Source organism: Lepisosteus oculatus, chromosome 12, assembly GCF_040954835.1.
Source record: "Lepisosteus oculatus isolate fLepOcu1 chromosome 12, fLepOcu1.hap2, whole genome shotgun sequence".
In the NCBI taxonomy this organism is placed as follows: domain Eukaryota; kingdom Metazoa; phylum Chordata; class Actinopteri; order Semionotiformes; family Lepisosteidae; genus Lepisosteus; species Lepisosteus oculatus.
The window spans coordinates 24,172,333-24,194,211 of record NC_090707.1 but is presented as its reverse complement, the minus strand read 5'-3'; the positions used below and the strand labels follow the sequence as shown (position 1 = coordinate 24,194,211).

Here is a 21,879-nt window from a genome sequence, read left to right as displayed (position 1 = left end):
TGCTTTACAGGTCTGTGGTTTTAGATTATGCGCAAAGACTAGCGAAATGCTGCTTTAAATGTAAGTCTTCGTGGATGATGTCATTAAGCCTGAGGGGCTGATAGCGTCTCTTTGAAGAATTTTTGGTTGATCAGTTTCCAGTGGATTTTTGTGTTACACGCTATGAGTTTCTAAACTACAGTCCATTGTTTCTCGTTTTCTTTACGATTACTGTTGGACGAGCATTCAATGGTTGTTCTGAGAACACGATTCATGTGGCAACATGTCTTGATTACGCATGTAAAAATTAAAACGTTTTTGTAAAGGATACAATTCAGATATAATTAAGTAATCGATGCCGTTTATATTACATTTTAGATGCAGAGTAATTTTCCTTTGAATTGGAATAACTGTTCGACTTTTTAGTTATCAACTGTGATGCAGTGCGTCTGACCCAGGAATGAAGCTTTTACTTCCCTGCTCAGCAAATGCTCTTAACAGTGATGTGCTTTTCTCAGTAACAGACATTACGGAGCCGTTGCATTTAAAGCTATTGCATGATACAGCTGTGATAGTAGGGGGGCAGTCAGATGCAAATTGTGATACCAAGTTATCGTCAGAGTCTGGGTGAGATAGGAGGGGGCGGGGGGCTACACAAAGATAAGATACTCAAATCATTTTGTACTAAGCAATATTCCTGTCAAGAAAACGTAGTTATAAAAACAATGTTAGGTTTTAATTTATTGAGCTACTAGAGAAAACCGTCTTTCCATCCAGGTCACAACGTATTGTATGGATTTTCAGAGGCTTTTATTAGTGACTCGAGTAACAAGCGTTATTAGACTTAAAACAATGTCATCGAAAATGCATTCAAAGTCGAGATAGTAGATTCTAACATTAAAAAGGTAGCATTATACATTCCACACAACACCTTGTCTATGGCCAAGGTGAAACTGGTGCTCCGCTCATTGCTTTTCCAGATCTATGCTTAAGCAATAAGCGCCTGCAGTCTCGAAGAAACTACGGTACATATCCGTCTATCGTACCCGTTATTAACTCGTGTATTTTGGCGGTGATGGCAAGGACAAATTCTGCCGTCATCCAAGGTAGAGATTTTCATTGCGTCTAGTGTAGACGATGGCACTTTGGATGGATGTATTATTAGTGCATCTGCTGCATTTTTGCGGCTCAGGTGTTCCTTTATTCCACACTGCAACGTTTTTAAACTAATGGTTCTTAGCAATTTAGGCAAATGTGTTGAGTTTTTCAGTTAAGGTTGGTGAGGTGTTAAAGACATGAATGTTATCATATTTGTTCTTTTACCCAAAATATATTTGAGCATCATTGAAAGCAGAGCTTTTCTAATCTTGCTTAAGTGTAGTCGGTAAGAGAAATGTGTAGTGTAAATATTTTTAAAACCGTTATTTTGTGTACACTGTACCATGCGATTGTGATTATCAATTAAATCTATCGGCACTTGTCTTTCACTGCTTTGTTTTGTCGGAGCTTGAGTGCATACGTTATTTTTGCAATCATTACATAAGGATCCTTCACAATATGACTAAAATTTTAAATTCATGATTTCATTTCAGTGGCTTTATCATAAAAATGATCCATGTCAGATTATCCATAATGTAAAGCTCAGTATGTATAGAATGGGTATATAGTTGTTATATACAAATCCTTTGACATATTGCAAAATCTGCAATAAGCTTTTTAAGATGACAAGCCTTTCTACCAAAACACATTAAGTTTTAAGCAGCTTTCTTTTGGTGTTAATTTCAAGCCAATGATTGTACTTATACAACACTTTGCCTTTCATCTTTTTCTTCAAATTCAGGGCCATTTTCAAAACACCTGTGCACTCTTTTTCATCTGTCATACACAAGGGTGCCTAAAACCACTGACTGATTTCATTCCACCCCTGACTGTGCATAGGAATGTGTCAGCCCTAATCAATAAAAGTTAAACCTCTTCCCTGCAGGGTTAGATCTAGCGTTACATTACACAAGGTGCAATTAAGATTTCTAAAGCCTTTTAGTATATGACTTTGACGTCAACTCTGTATGTACACATGCTTTGTGAGGGTCACAACAAAAAAGGGAACTTGTAATTCCCTATGTATTTGATGTGAAATTCCAGTCCTCTTCACTATTCCATACATCTGAGTTCCCATGCTCTATTTCAGTCTTCCTTCTCCAGAGATGAAACACTAGGGCTTATGTGTTCCCTGCACGCACAGAGCGTTATGTTTGCCAGAAGCACTGCTTCCCCAGCTTGTCTGTTGGATGCCAACCATCTCTACTGCATACATGAGAGAGAGGCACTATTTACCCATTTGTCCAGAGGTCATAGCCCAAGTCCCCCAACCATTTGTCACTAAGAAAAGAGGAAGATGGTTGTCCTGTAAACATTTTTGATCTGAAGTATCTGGCTGGCATCTTAATTGTAGACGTATCTCATCAAATGAAATGTGGTCTGGTGTAATGTTTTTCAGATTCTGTTTGATTGGAATTGCTACGGGAACTCTTTGGGAGTATGTTTTGTTTCATCTGTCTGGATAAATAAGGAATCATAGGGAGGAAAGCAAATGAATAGAAGTTTCATATTATAATAACAACGAGACATTTCACCTCTCTTACTGCAGTTGATTAATACTGCTCAAGAAACAAGCAGAAGACTATAGCTTGATTTAACCCCGGTATCATTGTTGGATACTGAATCGGTTCATCGTTCTCTTATTTATCATTATTTCAGTGCTGAATCAAGGAAACTGACAGTTCTTATGCACCCAGGAATTTTTGCAGAAACACCTTTGAAGTGGCAGCTGTGCTTCAACATGGTTTGAGAGAAACTCTGGCCTAATGAAAGATTCTGGTCTCTCATCTAATCTGCCAAGTTTAAGGAATGCTAGAAAAAAGAAGTGATATTCATTAAGAGGTGAACTTTTTTTAAGCGATCTTTGTTGCACAACTAAAGCAATGACCATACCCACTACTACATTGTCCCAAATCATTGGTATGGATGTAGCACATACTGTAAAACCACTGACAACACTGCTGTGAAAAACGACAGACAGTCATTAAATGTGGTGCTTAGATTGCTGCTCATATCTTCTTCTGGATGTACTTTTGTGATCTAGTCAAAGAAGAGAATGCAAACAGACAGTGCTGGACAAAACGTCAAGACCAGTAGCCTATCCTGTTTAATCAGGTCATTGGTCCAGTATAACAATATTGGCAATAATTGGACAAATTTAACCTTATTCCTTGGGTTTTACGGTAATAATAAATTAAGGAAACCCAGAAAAACTGCTGAATTATGAGGACAAGAAATGGAAGCCCTGAACCTAGACTTTTTTTAGACTATTCCATGCTGCTTGCCAGTGAAGCAGACATGTGGTAGTCCTACAGTGTAAATTATTATTGTTACTGAAACCTCAGATGTCTGGTGCTCTTTAAAAGCTCAGACAAGGTTGGGGCACATTTTTGTCATTTAAATTGCATTAGCTAACTTGTGGATAGAAGCTTTTGTATTCATTTTGAGTCCATTTTGTGTAGGAATGACACAAACAAAAAGAAGGTCAAATTATCCAGTCGCAAGTCACCTTCTATAAAATGGGATGTTCTGTCATTCCCTTAAGGCAGTGGTGACTTCAGAAAGAATACCATTACCACAGACAGTTTGGCAAGCAGATCTATATGTGCATCACAGTTTGCCCCAGATAAACTATTTGTTAACTGATAAACATAATAATAACAGCTGTAACAAGAAAAAAAAAGTTTTTTTATATTTGCAAACATCATTGCTGTGTAATGTAACAATTTTATTTGTCAAGTCAGAACTGACTTAAGACATTTGTTACAGAATTTGGATGATAAAATGCTGAAATATTCTATATTTCTATGACTTGCTCAAATAAAAATATGGTGCTCTGTGAACAGTTGTGTATATGGTATAAACAGTAACTGTCCTTTCTATTGAACTGATGTTGGAGCAAACTCAGGATTCTGTTAAACTGTCAGTACAGTTTAAAGAGCACATAGTTTCTTTTATCTATTGTTGATCTGACTGTTGGAGAAATTAACAAATAGGTTGTTTTTATCCAGTTAATTATTTTTCAATGTGCTCAGAAATGCTGATATTAATGTTTTACCAAAGGCAGTTATAAGCTTTGATTCTCAGTGTCTCCTTTACATTAAATTGAGACATTCGTGAAATGTATTAGTGTGTGGCTTTGCAAACTGGGAAGAGCATGGCTTCTGTGTTATACAGGAAAGTACAGCGGAGTGAGTTTCTAACCCTACCCCTGTCTATTTGTAAACCACTTCCCCCAGTCTTTGGTGACTGTAAATTCACTGGATATTGTACAACTCCTTTGCTTACAAAAAATATCATCAAGCTAAGTTTCTTCCTTCCTCAGACACTGGCCTTGGTTTTAGTGAGTCACCACATATATAAACACGTTCTCAGAGTGTTTTGATGGACACAGCTATTTTGTTGCCGCCCTGGCATTCCAGGACCTTGAGTGGTCCCTGAATCATGACTACTGTAAAACTACTGTTAATCAGGATGTCCCAACACTGAGACAGACATCTTGTTTTATAGCAACCTGTCGAGGAAAAATACTGAAATTCAGAATTTTCACAATAGCGCCCCATACTCTCTACAATCCACAATTCTCAAATTCAACTTAATTCACTTGCTAAAAATTGACTTTGGTGGTGAACAAAAAGAGTACCTTCTCCACCTGATCAAGAATTTATCGTTTCCTTTTAAGCAAAACACTTAATATAAACTCTATACAGACTGTAATATCGATTTTTGGAGATGCCTGATTAAAATAGCGATGCATAACTGGCTTTGTCTGAACGAGGTTGAGGAAATTCTTAAATTGTTACGAGTATTAGAATCTTGGCTGATTTTCGACTTGCGCAGAGCAACTACTTCCTAGGCAGGCTGCACCTGGAGAAAATGAAGTGAATATGCATGCAAACGTTTATAGATGTATCTTAGGAACAAGCAATAGGTTTATTCCATGCTGAAAAGATAAGAAAGAAGGTGTGTGAAGAAGGCTCCATGGCCCAAATGTTGTGTTATCTCTCTTCTCTTTTCAGCATGGAATAAGCCGATCACTTGTTCCTTTGCAGCCTACGCATGCTGGCGCAGCTACCCACCTGAACTAGATGTATCTTAGCCTTATCTATACATGTATACTAGGTATTGGATAGAAGGATGGATGTAGAGAACTACAATTGTTTTGAAGTACAGGTATCAGTAATGTGCAGATTAGCCAGGAGCAATAGGCTGCACCTTTGGAGGCAGTGAAAGGAAAAGCATAAATGAAGCACAGAAAATCTTTTAGTGAAGTGGTAGAAAAGTGGTAAAGCAGATGACCTAGTGTGAGAGAAGGAGTTTCCTGTAACACTTGTGCAGTTACTTCATTTTCTCAACTGCAGTGCTCATTTATCATTTTAATCGATCTGCTTGCATCTTTAGACTTTTACTTTTTTGTACATTCTGAGTTTTAAAAATACTTCAAGCATGTATTTTGTCCAATAATCTAAGTAAACACAATTTTAAGAAGTCTCTTATTAACTTGTTTACATATATTTCTGACTTAAATATATTTAAAAATGTATTAATAAGTGATAAATTTCATAAAGGCCAGGCGCATTTGTGTAGCAAACAAACTACAGTAAGCTAATTTTTTCCCCGCAGAAGTCCTGTTGGTTGGCTTTCAGGCCAAAGAGCGGAATGAGGGAAATACTGAGATGTTTTGCGGTTTATCAACAGTTACAAATCCCATTCATCATTTGAAGAGCTGAAAGCAATTTAAAAAAAATACCCCTGTTAAAATATCAGAAGATTTGGCGATCTTGAGAGGCAAGAAGGACTGTTCCTACATATTTCCATCCACTCCTTGAAGTACAAATTGGGTTGCAGCAGAATTAATCTCATGTCCTGTAATGCTCATCATCTCATGTAATAGCTCACATCATGGTTATAAGTATTTCTGCTTCTTAAGTGCACAGCTACAGTTGTAGAAAGCTTGAAGTGTATTGAAAGAAAAAAATGATATATGACCTAATTTTGTTTCTTCTTATCCTTTAGCATTCATAGTGTGCTGAGATATGTACCCAACTATTAAGATATTATTAATGTGAGTCTGTGACTGAATCAGTCCATCATTTTTGGGAAGTGTAATAAGATACCTAATACTCATAAGGTCTGTATCACAGGTGTATTAGTCATATCTAATTGACTTTTTGAGTAAAAAACACAAAAGTAAATGAATAATACCAGACTAACATTATGAAAAGGACAATTTTATCAGAAACTGGATTGACAGAACCAAAAAGAAAGTGTGTTTGCCCTGTTGAAGGTTATCAAACATTTGCCACAATGACTCAGTTTCCTACCAATTTAATAAAGAGGGTTTGGTAACTGACTCATTAAAACCAAGAAAATGCAGTCCATCTTATTGACTTATTGCATCATCCTAGTGTAATGCATACTGCATGATTATTTCCCTCATAAAAGATGACAGATTAACAGCACCACAGACTGATGTCCAGTGTAACAATCCATGTACTGTACACAGATGTCAAAGTGTGAATATCTTGGCTATTTAGCCCAATCCAATATATTTTATAAATTGGTTAAAACAGTTACGATTTTTTCAGATGTTATTTCTGGTTTTGATTGAGACTTGCAAATGAATACAAGAAACTTTCAAGTGAGATATTTGGAGTCATTGATCAAACAGCTCACACCTTGGTCCTTTCGATCTGTGACAGCTGCTGTGTTCAATAAGTGTGTTCCCGATTGGCAGACAGCACACGCTCACATGTTTTTCATGTTTTGTGAGCTGTCTGCAGGTCGTTGCTGGCATGTGAACTCTTTGCGATGACAAGGGCCTCCCTGAACGCCCAGATTACTTCCTTCTATCTTAAACATTCCTTTGCTAAATTGCCTAAATTCCATATGTGTTATAGGAATTCCTGGAAGTTCTGTTCCCAGGCCTCACAGCATTCTCACTGTTGCTCTTCCTACCTCCCTAGATTCACCATCCTGTGTCCTTTGGGGAAAAAAAGCAAAGTATTGCTCCACTCCACTCTATGTGCTTCACTTATCAATCTCTTAATCCTTTGCTTCATTAGCTTTTCATGGTGCCATTGGGTATGAGTGGAAGTCCTGGGATGAAACGAAACATACTGGCAGTATCGCCTTTCATTGGCCAATTGTTGAAGGGAGCTTTTTTTGCAGCTTCTGTAACAAAACAAAGCCCCACCCTTGATTCCTGTTTGACTTTTTAGCACATAGGCAGAGCGCTTCCCTTCAATTGAGCATTTTCTTAAGGTTATTAAGCCATCTGAAATCATTGCACTTCCATTGTTTCCAGTTGTAAAGGAAACGGGAAAACAATAAAAATATAATTGCAGCTCCCTTGTCATTTTGAAGCTTTATTATTTTCATTTGCTGTGGGATTTGTTGACATGAGACCTAATGGAAGACTATAATATAAGAAACTAGTCATTATAATAAATAAATGTTGGCTGTAACACTTTCTTTCAATACGAGCATGATCGATAGCCCCAAGCTGTTGGAGCACACACCCCTTGCATTGCCCAGAGAGGATTATTGATTTATTTCTAATGGTCCAAATGGTGTACAATGGTACAGTACTGCTCTAAAGAATGTACACTTTAGAGAACCTGTGGTTTGAAGACTAGAGTACTGAAAGGAAGTTCAAACTCAATTTCGAGGTCTGAGCTAGTACCATATACTATTACCATAATGAAATATCACTCCCATTAAGCACAGGAAGACCATTAGTATCATTATGGAAGGCTAGTAATAGAGGCTCTGCTACTATCTTTATTGATCAGGTGATTGCCATTATATCCTGTTAACAGTGTTAAAAGTATATAATTTACCACCAATGATATTACATATAAAAATAGTAGATTATTATCTACTATTATCTAACTGTTCATTCTGACAGATTAATTGATAAGCACAATTCTTCTGAAATGAGATTAAAAAGTATTGTTAACTTTGATGCAGTTAACATTTGCTGTGTTATTCCATAAGCAGTGCTGTTTTCATACTCCACTCCTGGCTCTCAACAAGGGCAGTACAAGACATATCAGCTGCTCAGTCATGCTTGTTAGAGAAAAGATGTGAAATTTAATTAGCTACAGGCTGTGTGTTTACTAATGATTTAAAGTAGGTCATTTTTAGTTTTTTTTTTCTAGCCTCAGAAAATGGACCACACAATTTAATCTTCACTCTACCATATCTGTATTTTTTGTGCCATCTTTACTGTCCACCACTTGTGAGTTGTTTTAAGTTTATATCATCACTAAAGGTTTAAAGCACATTTTTCTTTTTTTTCGATAAATGGGAATAGATTTGTCATTTTCATTTAAGGCACTTGGATTAAAAATACTTTGTAAGGCAAAAATAAATATTTACAGTGGAGCAGGAGGAGGAAAGATACTTAGGGCTAAGGTGCAGTGATGTTTGTATCAGAAATGAAGCAACTAATTTTGTTACCCTGCCCTGCACACCGAACACACAAGATTAAAAACGGGAATTAGAAATCATTTCAGAGGCAAGGATGGGGCATTCTTACAATTTGGCACAACTAAATCAATCCGGTAAGTGTAAGGAGAAAAAATAGTCAGTTCTGTTGTAATAATAATGCTTACAGTTGATAATATCCAGGCCTTTTCTATCCAGAAAGTAAAATTGTAATACCTTTATAACCCAAATAATTTAGTAATAATCGTTTAATAACCCCAATTCCTCAGATGAGCTGTCATTTACATAGCGGGAAATACAACTGTGGAGTCTAAAATGTATAATACTGGAAAATACTGAAACTGTTATCTGGTGTTCTCATTAAATAATCTTTTTTTTAATTCTGTAAATTTTGTTTGGAATCATCTTTGATTTTTTTTTCTTTTTTGGATGCATTTAAGAATGCCTGTGTAGTTGTGTTTGCATTATAGCTCTCACTGCCACTTTGAACCCTCATGAATCATTTGAGAGGAGCTTTATTTTCAATGCTATAAAACCCCTGAAGCTTAAATGGGACATTTAAGCTGGAGCTTGATCTCTGCCCTCATGTGCTGGTCACACTGCAGTCCGCTGGCTTCACAGTGGCAGAACGAAAGATGACAATTACTGCATAGAGTAAAAACGTAATATCTCATACATCAGGAACTAAATGATAGATATCTACTCTGGGATTTTTCAGCTACAGAACTGCAGGTGACGTTTACTTTGACCTTGAACTCTACCCTGTGCAGCTAACATCCTGAGGATGGAAGACCTTTTTATTGCTTTCATGTATCAATAGTCATATGTCTAGATAAGATACGTCATGGTTTCTGCTCCTTAAGTATCATAATGATGGAATTAATAACAAAAGTCATGAAGTGGGAAAATGACACTTAAAAAGTGAAACCATGATGGTCTTGAATTTATTCTTTGTCTGTATGATATAAATAGTTTTAAATTGAGAAAAAGAAGTCAAATTCTAACACCCCTTGGCTATAATGTGATATAACTCAACACTAAAAATTGCTTATTCGAAATGTTGAAATCAGATCAATTCTGTTTAAGGCCATTGTACCCTAGGGTAAATTGATTGATCTAAATTTGTTTATAGGAAAAGAAAGCACTAAAACAGAAATGTAATTGTGCATTTTATTCATTTCACTTGTTACTGAGATGAACCCTTAGTCTCCCTGATAGCTGGGTGATACAGCCAAATTATGTGTCACTCAGTGTCCTAATTAGTGGCTGCAGTGTGTTCATTGTAGGTTTTTTTCAGCTAACCCAACCTGATTGTTAGCTGTATTATTGCTGTGCTGGACTCAGTGCTGCTGTAGCACAGATTGAGCTCTGTGTGCTGATGAAATAAGCACCCCAGCACAGCATGCTACACATGGTACTGCTGATGATCTGGCAATATAGTGTGAATTACAGTAAATTGCCCAGACTGCATAATTATCTAAAAATAGTGTTATTCAGCTGTACATTCTAGGTAGATCCATTAATTTTTAGAGGAAATATATTGGTTGAACTTAAGTAAAAGTGTTAGTGATTCTATCATTTTGGAACCCTTTGCCTCTATTCGTCTTGTGTAAGTTACTTCTTATTGTTATGGGTAGGTTGAGGCCATGCCTGTGTTTTGTGGAGTGTGCTCTGTTAGCATAGTCTTTTGCTACAGGTGTTTGACCATATATTGAACCCTAGCCTGCTGCTCAGATTCAACTTGATATCCTACCTGTGAAGCCATTCCAAGTTTTGCTAATTTAACTTAATGTGTCCTTGGAGATAATGTTATTATTACATTTTCAGAACAGTTGAAAGCATAATAAATCAGTTATACGTTGTTAATTTTGCAAGGCTTCACACATTTCAAACTTGAAGTGTACTGTAGAATGCTCACAGTGATATACTCTTTCTTGTTCCTGAATAAGCCTAAAAAAACCCACTGGGTTAGCATTTATTATTAATCACTGGTGACACCTTTTCTCATTTTCCTGGTTGAAAAAGAGCATGAAAATCGGCTGCTGAGCAATATTTTTGAAAAAGGAGGGATACATTGTTTGGTCGCTCTGAAGTATGGTGTGACTCATGGATTTATTACAGCAAATAATTCTTACCTTACTTAGAAGTTAACCTTTATCAGCGTCTTGGTAACATATTTTGCCATTAATGGCTGCATTAATGAGCAATGCCCTCAATAAAGCCTTGACCTTCTGTTGTATCTGTATCACAGTGTAGGATACATTTCTCTTTGATCTCAGGTTTGAAACTCTAGGGAAATAATTTCACACACTTTAGAATTCACACTAAGAAATAAGAGTTTATATACACATGTTCTGAAATCAGATGTTTGTTGAGATGCAGCCTTTTCATTTTTTAAATTTTGTATATATATATAGTACAAAAACATTTCTCAACAGTGCTTTATGGGAGCATTGCACTTAAGGAGAGAGGAGGATTTATTCATGATGCTGCTGTAATTTAACATAGTTTGTACCGGGCTATCTTTAGTTACATTCTGATTTTTTTTATATGAAGTAAATAATGCTTTGAACACCAAATCCAGTTTGTATATTAAACTTTGTTGTTAAAAATATTCAAATATCAAATTAACCTAGTCCATAGCAGTAAAGCAGATTTCATTTACTTCAGTATTCATCTGAAAATGAGTTTGTGCAAGCTACATTTTATTCTGTGACAAAGCAGTTGAAATGTGCTGTTTGCTTTACAACATCAGAACATTTCATACAATTTTATTTTGAAAGTAGAATTTTTTTTTGACCTAATTAAATCAAACTGTCTTATTTTGTAAGTGAATAGCCAAATCTAGCAGAAGCTTGTATGTTCCTTTACTTTTCTGTGAACCTATAAAAGAAATCATCTTGTTCATGATAGACGTTTTATGGGTTTTCTGGAGATTGTAATCATAAAGTTCCATTCTACAAAGTCAAAATATACGTTTTTCTCCACATAATTGCATTCAGTAAGAAAACATTGATATATTGATATCAATGTTATAAGATTATATAAACCGCAGTCTTTCTTTAGTTTATGTGAATGTAAACTTAGTACAATCAATTTGCTCTTTTGTTCTTTACTTTTTCATTTGCATTTAATTTAGGTAAGAATAAAAAAATTGTGATATCCAAGAAGTTTTAGTTGCATATCCCATTGAGAGAAGGTGAGAAGTAGTCGCCATATACGTAATTTTCAGTGGTATGAGAGTGCCATGCTGTACAGATAATTAATAATAATAATAATAATAATAATAATAATAATAATAATAATAATAATAATCGCTTACACTTATATAGTGCTTTTCTGGACACTCCACTCAAAGCGCTTTACAGGTAATGGGGACTCCCCTCCACCACCACCAATGTGCAGCAACCACCTGGATGATGCGACGGCAGCCATAGTGCTCCAGAACGCTCACAACACATCAGATATCAGTGGGGAGGAGAGCAGAGTAGTGTAGCCAATTCATAGAGGGGGATTATTAGGAGGCCATGATTGGTAAAGGCCAATGGGAAATTTGGCCAGGATGCCGGGGTTACACCCCTACTCTTTTCGAGAAGCGCTCTGGGATTTTTAATTACCACAGAGAGTCAGGACCTTGGTTTTACGTCTCATCTGAAGGATGTGTCTCCGTCACTGTACTGGGGCATTAGGACCCATATGGACTGCAGGTTGAGCGCCCCCTGTTGGCCCCACTAACACCTCTTCCAGATATCCTAGGAAGGTGTTAATTAGAAATATAGAATAATAGAATGATGTTACTTTGGGTATGTTATCTGCACGTATGATTTATGCGATAACCAGCAAATTGTTTCGAAAATATTACAAAAAATGAAACGCAACACAAATGACAGAATTAGGCTAGAGATGTTTAGAAGCCTGACAGTAGAGGACAGGGTTTTTTTTACAGAGAACCAAAAGAAACAGGTCAACTGAAAAATGCAGGTCCATTAGAATTTTTTCTGCTGAAGCTTTATCTGGGGATGTGGGAGGAGGAAAAAATTCAGCCTTAATCTTTTTGTGTATAACTTACAGTTTCCAATGTGGTATGCCATCATGTGCCCATAGATGTATATCAGGATGCAGTTTTCAGTATTATATCGGTCATAGAGATTCTTTGGTTGAAACCTCAGTTTTAGCTCTTGTGTTTCAGATCTCCAGTGTGGTTACACATACCAATGTCACACACAATGATTGCTTTGCCACAGCTAGGAAACCAATATAAGAAATGTCTATAAATACTTTTTGATCATATGAAAAGGCTGCTGTGTGTTACTTTTTATTGCACGTTTAGTCTAAGCCTAATCTGGTATTATGAACCATTTCTTTCAATATTCCATAGGATGTTAAGTTTAAAACAAGCTATATACAATATACATATAATATATATAACACACTGATATGCACACCTGAAGAAGGCTCCACAGCCAAAATGTTGTGCTTCTTTTCTTCTCTTTTCAGCATGGACTAAACCTTTACTTGTTCCTTTGCAGCCTACGCATGCTGATGCAGCTACTTGAACTACTTGAACTATATACAATAGCTTACAAAGTTATTCATGCTCTTGTTGAATGGTAACTAAATGATATTTTAACTTGAAAATCCCACTGTACCTTCAGTATTTTTGATGGAAGCAATTTAAAAAAGTAAAATCTTGTGTAAATTTCAATATTGGGTATATAAGTTGAAATTTGTCAATCAAAACATTATAATATATTGATGTAAATGCATGGTGTTCAAGTTTATTTTTACCCCAGCAATCAGTATTCTTTCCGTTGGTTTTTTAATAATTTTTAGGTGACACTCCTACATACAGAGCCTATACAACTCCCCTTTGTGATCTGCTCATACTACAAGTATATAATTTTTGTGATGGTCAGTCAAAAACACTGATTTGTTATGCTCTCTTACCTTCGTTCATTCAATTCAAGCTTTATCATCATCTGGGGGTAATGTGTTATATGGTAGGTCCAACAAAACAATGCAACAAACAGAGTTAAACATCATCAACAAAGAATACCGTATAATGGTGTTATAGGACAAAAGATAATTATTTTATATTGTTTTACAGTGGCATTAACATCTTGCCAGCAGCTATATCATGCTGCAACTCACAACTGGCAACCCACTGAAGCTGAGCATAGTGTGAGCATAGTCAGTACCTGGATGGGAGACTCCTGGGAAAAACTAATGTTGCTGTTAGAAGTAATGTTAGTGGGCCAGTAGGTTGCGCTCACCCTGTAGTCTGTGTGGGTCCTGATGCCCCAGTATAGTGATGGGGACACTATACTGTAAAAGGTGCTATCCTTTGGATGAGGTGTAAAACTGAGATCCTGAATCTCTGGTCATTAAAAATACAGGGCATTTAGGTTTATTTAATTTCCCCCATTGATTTTGCTGCTTATCTTCACTAATTTTCCCAATCTTTTACAATTACTGTACTGATGTTGCCAAACCAACAAATGAGACATTGGGACAGCATCTTAATACGCTTTCAATAAATGGTTTGTAGAAAAGTGTTAAAATAGTTCTGTCTACCTTAATGTAGATGGGTTTTCAGAGGAAAAAAGATTGACCTTTTATTTTAAATGATGTCACAACCTTTGTTTATGTTTTTGTTTATGACCAATGCAGGGTATTGGTAGTTACTGACAACCTCTACAGTCAGTCTGTTCATTACAGTAAGTGAAAGAGGTGTTGCAATATTCCTGAAATTAATGTTCAGCTTGTTTTCAAAATATTTAACATCAAACAGAACTCATCACACTTATTAGTAAAATAATTTAGAATAGACCCTTAGTGATTTTCTAGGTCCTTTTAATGAGCTAACCAGGGCTGTGTTATCAGCAGGCTTAATGAGATGTCTGTCTGTGTTTTTGTTCTTGCAAAACAAAATGTACAGTAGAGACACATCTCTGTGATGATGCAGTAGAAATGTAACATATATCATATAACCATTTCTCCACTTTGGCCTGCTGAGACCTGTTAAGAAGTCTTAACACCCCTAGCCTTAAGTCTTAAGACTCATATGATCAAGTTAATGTTTAGTTTGAAGGTTGACTTTGAGAGTTTCTGTACTAGCAAGAGTGGTTGTATTGCATTGAAAGCAGAAGAAAAAATACCAAATAAGATTCTTATTCTTACAAATGTCTGTGCCTTGTCATGATGTTCATAAGCCATGTTTAGCAGTGTGAGTATTGTCTTCTGTTCCTCCTTCTTTCTCTGTATGGAAACTGCAGGGAGTCAATAAGGTCCTGTGTGTTCTTTAATGTGTTGCTTCACTATTCTTGCCAGACTTTTCATTGGGGGTGATGTTAGAGCAACTGGCCTGTAGCTGTTAAGATCACTTAGCCTGGCAGATTTTGAGATGGGAATAATAATTGATTTAGATTTATTTATAGATTTAGAGCATTGAGCAAATTTTGCTTGACTTGAGCAATCTTTTTTATTGTTGTCCATTTGCAACCAATGTTGAGTTTCATGATAGAAGGCACAGTTTCTTAATAGAATATTTTAGTAAACATTCTAATTAATCTGTTTCTCTTCAGATGTAATTAGGACAGCAGGATCAGAGGATGCAGATCAACATCAAATGGGTTAAACACAAGTCTCACCTTTCTGTGCTAATCCAATTCCTGTGATTGAGCTGTCCCCCAAAACCAGTTTATACCTAAACATTTGCTGTGACCTTAAAGATGTATTCTGACAGTTCAATTAAGTTTTTAATTTGCATTATTCTGCTCTTTCAGCCAATCTGGGCAGTACATTTTTTGGCCACTGCTCTGCTGGTGTTTCTTTTGTGCACAACTAGCATGGAATTTAAAAATCTTTTTAAAGTTGTTCAACAAGATGGTGTAAGCAAAATACAAAACCAACAAATAAAGATCTTTAAACAAGGTCTGCAAAATGTATATAATAATGTTGGAACAGATTGAGCGCTTCTCTCTGTTGCACACACATTCTGGAATTGGATGAACAAGGCGGAGTTAACAACGTTCACAAACCAGATTCATTTAGCTTACCAAATTTTAATATTGAGCCAATCCATCCAGCTATTTTCTAACCACTTCATCCAATTCAGGGTTGTGGGGGAGCAGGAGCCTCTCTTGGCAAGTAACAGAAGCAAGGCAGGATTCAGCCTGGAAGGCATACCAGTCCATCACAGGACACAAACACAGACACTCACAACAGGACCTTTGGACTTGAATTGAGTTTTTGATCATATTTTGCATCTATACAAGATGTCTTGGTCTTCACCCTCTTTTTACACCCTGCATATTTGTTTTCAATCACCACCAAAATATGACTATTTTCATTTACTTTCTGCTCTGCTTTGTTGTTTCATTATTTTGGAGGTGATGAGGAAATTGCTGATCATTGTAAGGACAAGAACCTGTTTTTAAATTAGTGACTTTAATAACTGGACTGCTGTATTTGACAATATAAGACTCTAAACAAAACAGTCTTTGTGAAGTGTGTAAATGTGATTGAGTAAACTAAAGAATAAAGGTCTTGGGTTGAACTGCAGTACTAAAGGAGTTTTGCATGTAATAATGTGCACGCAACCTGGTGGTTTGATTTCTAAACCTAATTCACTTTTTTTTTAAGGTTGTCGTAGTATGTGTTATGTTTGAAGCCTGATCTCTCTAGTCTGGGTGAGATACAGAGTGAATTTTATACTATACTAATTGGTACATAAGAAGCAATATTTTTTAATCCTGCAGGTAGTCCTTTCTTGGGAAAGGCCTAAATCTTATAAGCATTAGAGATTGAAATGCCTTTGTTGAGCAACTGGGAAGTTACATTAACATTGCCTTCAAGCATCAAATCCTAAAAACAAAACATGACCCAGCATGCTGTTCTGATAAGTATTTGATTTCCTCATAATAAGGAAATAAAGGTTTCAGCTCTTCCTTATTATTTGGTTGCCATTACTGAGCTAAAAGGTGTTAAAGGAAGATTGAATGCAGTGCATCTGTAGTTTTATATGTATGGGATTAGGAGATTAATGACATTTAATTGAGCTTTAATAATGGAACGTCTTTAGACTTAACAGTGGTACTCAGGAAATGGCTACCAAACTTAAAATAGCTTTATTTTTGATACCATGCCTTATTATCTATTCTATTTATACTCTTTCTTTCTTAATTATTCTAATGAAGGAATTTTCTCGCTCAGATTAACCTACTGTACAGTGGGCCTGCTGTTATCTAATGCCTGCAGCCAGGTGGTTATCAAACCTGGTTATAAAGCAGTTCCCCTGCTTGATCAAACATGAAAAAAGGAACACAAGTGGAAACCATGTATAAGTGTATTTAAAACCAAGATAAGAAGGCACTTTGGGTGTATGGAACAAACTACCCAGCCATGTTGTTGACAGCTCATACCCTGGCTTCTTTAAACAACTGGCTGAGAACCTTAGATCAACAATCTACTACCTACCAGATGAGCTAGGTGGTAGTTATCTTTCTTTCTCTCAGCTAGTGTATTCCAACTTAAATGGCTAGGTGATCAGTGTGAAAGAAACCAATAAAAACAATGAACATCAAATATTCTCTTTTCCTTCGTTTTTTTAATATTTAATGTAGGTTTAGATATTGTGAAATGAATAGCTGGTGTGATTAATTCTGAAGATTATCATCATGTTGGCTTGTTTACTGGCCTGTGAAATATTGTGGCCTGTAGGAAGCTGTCTTAGCTCTTTGTGCAGTGCTAGGAATGCCCAGCTGGGAATACATTCAGCTTTGTGCTGTGCCAGAAAGCTTTACAGCTGGTCCGTGTGGCTTCCTCAGGAACCACAGGCCCTCTTCCTGGAGGAGCCGCACCTGGGAGGGAGCTGCTCAGAGGATAGCAGGGATCAGCTGTTAGAACAGGGGGCTGGGAACGGAGGTGGCTGTGGACTTCATGACTTAAACACGCCTGGGATTTCGAATGCCTTGACAGGAAAGAAACAAGCAGTGTCCTTCCATGAGTTTTAAGTCACTACTTTAGATGTAACAACAAAAAACATTAGTTTCTTGTTACTGTGTTCACAGTACTCCTCTTACAGGTTGATTTAATTTTCTTTTTAAGGACAAACGCCTATAATTGCCTGATGGAGTGTGTAGGATCTGAATGGTTGTGCAAAAAGCCGATATTTGTCCTGTAACCATGAGTATACAGGGGGGATGTGGGACCTTTCCAATGTTTTTGAATTCTGTATGTGTAAGGTAGTCATAAAGGATCAAATTATTAGAGATAAAAATGAATGCTTGGGAGCTACTTCAGAATCTCAGGATTGACAAATCTTTCTTAAGACACATTAACTCATTGACTAATAGACTAATACTGTAGGTCTTCATGAGTGGTTATGACTTGACTCTTGATGGCAGTGGCTGTTTAGAGGATGTGTCATGATGCACTAGCCGGAGGCACCAAAACCAGGCGGGTTTGTTATTCAGGACTTGATTTGCACCATTAGCAATTATGGTAATCTGAAAATGTTGAGAAGACGCTGATCTCATGTGAAACTGATGAGCAAACCTGTGAGGAGTTCTCCTGTACTAGTCCTGGATATCCTATATTCTCCTGGAACAAGTTAGAGATAATTATGAGGGATTTGTCCTTGGCAGCAACTGCTAAGTAACTTAATATATGACATCTAAACATCTTACTTTTTAGTGGTTAATATCAGCATGCAATTATTATATTGTTATGGAAGAAAGGGGTGAAACCCCGGCACCCTGACCAAATTTCCTATTGGCCTTTACCAATCATGGCCTCCTAATAGTGCCCATCTATGAATTGTCTTCATCACTCTGGTCTCCTCCCCACTGATAGCTGATATGTGGTGAGCACACTAGCGCACTATGGCTGCCGTCGCATTATCATCCAGGTGGATGCTGCACTTTAGTGGTGGTGGAGGGGAGTCCCCATTACCTGTAAAGCGCTTTGAGTGGAATGTCCAGAAAAGCACTATATAAGTGTAAGGAATTATTTGTTATTATTATTATATAATAATAGGATAATGACAAAACAGCACTCTAATATCTTGCACAAATGTATCAAATATAAACTTATTGGCTGTATGTTCAGTCTTTATTTTATGAGTTGTTGTAATAATTGTAATGTTGGATTATTTTTGTTCATAAAAAAACGTCTTTGGCTATTTCAAATATGTCATCTACGTTTTACAGTACAAATGTCTCAGGATTTCAGAGAGACACAGTAGTCTGGCTAGTCTGGTTTTCTCTCCAGCTGATGCAATGAGAGCTAAAGGCAGTGCTTTTTGTGGTTGTCTGTGCCCACATTGGCATACACAAGGAAACATGTAGTCTCAGTGGAACTCCATGCCGGCAGGGTGACTAATGTTCAGACTGTATGAGGGAGCAGGGAAACTCCCTAGATGCAATGGGATATAGCAGTGCTGCTCTGTCACTAGACTGCAAATCATGTCCCAAGACGGTAAGGAGCTCCTCCTGTAAATTTGGGAGGATGATTCAGAATTTTGCCTGATGGACGTGAGGGGAGGGGGTTTTCTTTTCCGGAAATTTAATTTTTTGTTTCGTTGTTCCCTTAAAAATCAAATTAATGAAAAAATATGGCTTGTCTTAACATTTTACAGCCCCTAAATAATTACGGACTATTGCTTTGGTAAGTAAAATTCAGACAGACAAGAAAGCTTACATGAAGTAAGCATCAAGTTTGGTAAGTGTATGTTTTAGGGAAACATATTTAGGGCATCCATATAATGTTTTTGACCATTTTGAGTTTAAATAAGAAAATGATAGCGGCTATCTGCAGAAAGTAGATATTTTTGTTAATAGTTCAGGTGGGTAGCTGCGTCAGCATGCGTAGGCTGCAAAGGAACAAGTAATAGGTTTATTCCATGCTGAAAAAAAGAAGAAAGAGAACACAACGTTTCGGCCGTGGAGCCTTCTTCAGGTGTGAGAGAGACAGGGCAGTAGGCAAAGGTAAAGTAGCGGGAGAACAAAGGTTGGGAGGGAGGAGGAGTGAGAGGCGGGAGCAGGGGACAGAAAGAGAGGCCAATCAAGAGGTGTGAAGTCAGAATGGGTGCAGAGAGGTGTGAAATGAAACTTCCAATGAATGGAGAAAATTTAAAAGAACAGTAATCTGTCGTTAAGGGAAGGGAGAATGTGTGATCCTAACTGCAGAATAATTTTAGTTTTGGTGGTCTTTCTGATGTATGAGTTCGGAAAACCGTCTTTGAGAACACAGACGGAGAGATTAGTGTGGTCGTGGCCATCAGAGGTGAAATGAGAAACAATGGGCTTGGAGAGATCTTTAATCTTCACAGCCCTGACGTGTTCTCTGAAGCGGTCTCCGAGTCTCCTTCCTGTTTCTCCAATGTAGATGGCTGGGCATTTACTGCAAGAGATACAGTAAATAAGGTAATAACTATTATTTTTGTTAATAGTTCAGGTGGGTGGCTGCGTCAGCATGCATAGGCTGCAAAGGAACAAATAATTTGTTTATTCCATGCTGAAAAAAGAAGAAAGAAAACTCAACAGCTCCACGGCTGAAACATTGTGTTTTCTTTCTTCTTTTATTCAGCATGAAATAAACCTATTACTTGTATTTTTGTTAATATACTTGCTAGTTGGAAATGAGAAACAAGTGAATTTTCAACCCAAGTTCATTTATGCCATTTATAAATCTGTTCATGGCATTAATGATGATTACAGCTTTTTTGTTGGAGATTCATGTCTGTTTTAGATATAGCCTTCTAAAAATATTTTATCACTGTCTTTTGATGGAGGGATTATATCATCTTCATTACAATTACTTTTAGCAAATACTGATGGTGTTACAATTACTTTTAGCAAATACTGATGGTGTTAGGTTTAAGTGAAAAGAAGTTTGAAGTTTAAAAGTGTACTTTTCTACCGATAAGTTCTATAACAAAACACTTTATGTATGGTAGGAGACCCAGAGCACAGTCCACTAAAGATTAGCCCCTACCTGGCTCATATTCAGCAACCATTCTGCATCTCCAAGCCTGCTACACAGTAGATGAGGTGGAGACCAGACTGTGCTAGCCCAGAATGGAATTTAGCCAGGGCAATAGGGTTAATAGCCCTACTCTTACAAACAGTGCCATGAGATCTTTAATGATAAGTTGTCAGGATCTTGGCTTAATCTCAAAGGAGAGCACCTCCCACAAACTCAGTATCCTGGTCTCCATTAAGCTATTGATTTGGAAATTGTAGTCTAGAGGGAATAATACCCTTTAAATGAAATGTGCTCTTTGGTGATTCTGTATGTTGGTCACTGTCCAGGAGACCTGAAGCTACGCATTGCCTGTAACAGAGAGCGTGTCTCTTGAATAAGATGCAGTAATAAGCAATGTTTATTTTGTTGAACATTTTTCATGATGCATCACTACAAGGGTCTTTGCAGTAAAACAAACAGACATATACAAATGTAAAAGAACAAGTAAAGGTTTTATCCCATGGTGAAAGAGAAGAAAAGAAACTCAAAGTTTCGGTTGTGGAGCCTTCTTCGGGTGTGATGCACATTCAGCTGATAACACCCAAAGAAGGCTCCACAGCCAAAACGTTGTGTTGATTTTAATGTGCAGACTGACTTGCAAGATCTGATCTGGGGAGGTTGAATGTTCCTTAGATTCAGATATGGATTTCATTCCATTATTCCATTGACGCAACAAGCAATCTCCCACTGCTCAGTCTTGTATTAAAAACATATTGAATAAATAAGAAGACTGACAACAATAAGAATACTGCACTATAGCCACAACATTTGCATAATTTACTTTTTGCAAGACTTAAATGAAATATAAAGAGATTACATACAAGCAATAATTTTCCATTATATTGGGTTTTCTTTAAATCAGCTGCTTCAGACCTCAAGATAATTTGATTTGTGTTTGTTCTTGTGAAAGCTCCTTGCAAGTTACGTTTTGTTTCATTTTAAAATAGTACATTAATACAATGCAAAGGAATGTGCATTATTCAAACTCAAAAGAGACTCATTGAGACTCATATTGTTCTCCATTATTCATGGAGAGCAAGCTGGGCTATTTGAAAAAGACAAATTGACAAATTCTAATGCAAGAAATTGTACATGGCTGATAAAGTGATCTTATAAACATTATTTATATGACCAGTGACTAGAGTATGATGTGTGTGTGTGTATATATATTTAATACAAAGTATTGCTAAGGATAACAAAAATCCTAGTTTCTCACTTTTCTCCCCCCTTCTCTCTGGTAAGCATTATAGGAGCATAAAGGCGAAGAACCTCTCGATTGAGAGAGTTTCTAGATTTGTGTGATTTATCTAGGCGTATTGGATA

The 21,879-nt window shown here is 36.8% G+C and overlaps 1 protein-coding gene across 1 annotated transcript in view; it reads left to right on the top strand.

Annotated features, from left to right (window-relative positions):
- LOC102695284 (unconventional myosin-X-like) overlaps nucleotides 1-21,879 on the top strand; it is a 134,030-nt gene that overhangs the window by 508 nt on the left and 111,643 nt on the right. The window lies entirely within an intron of this gene.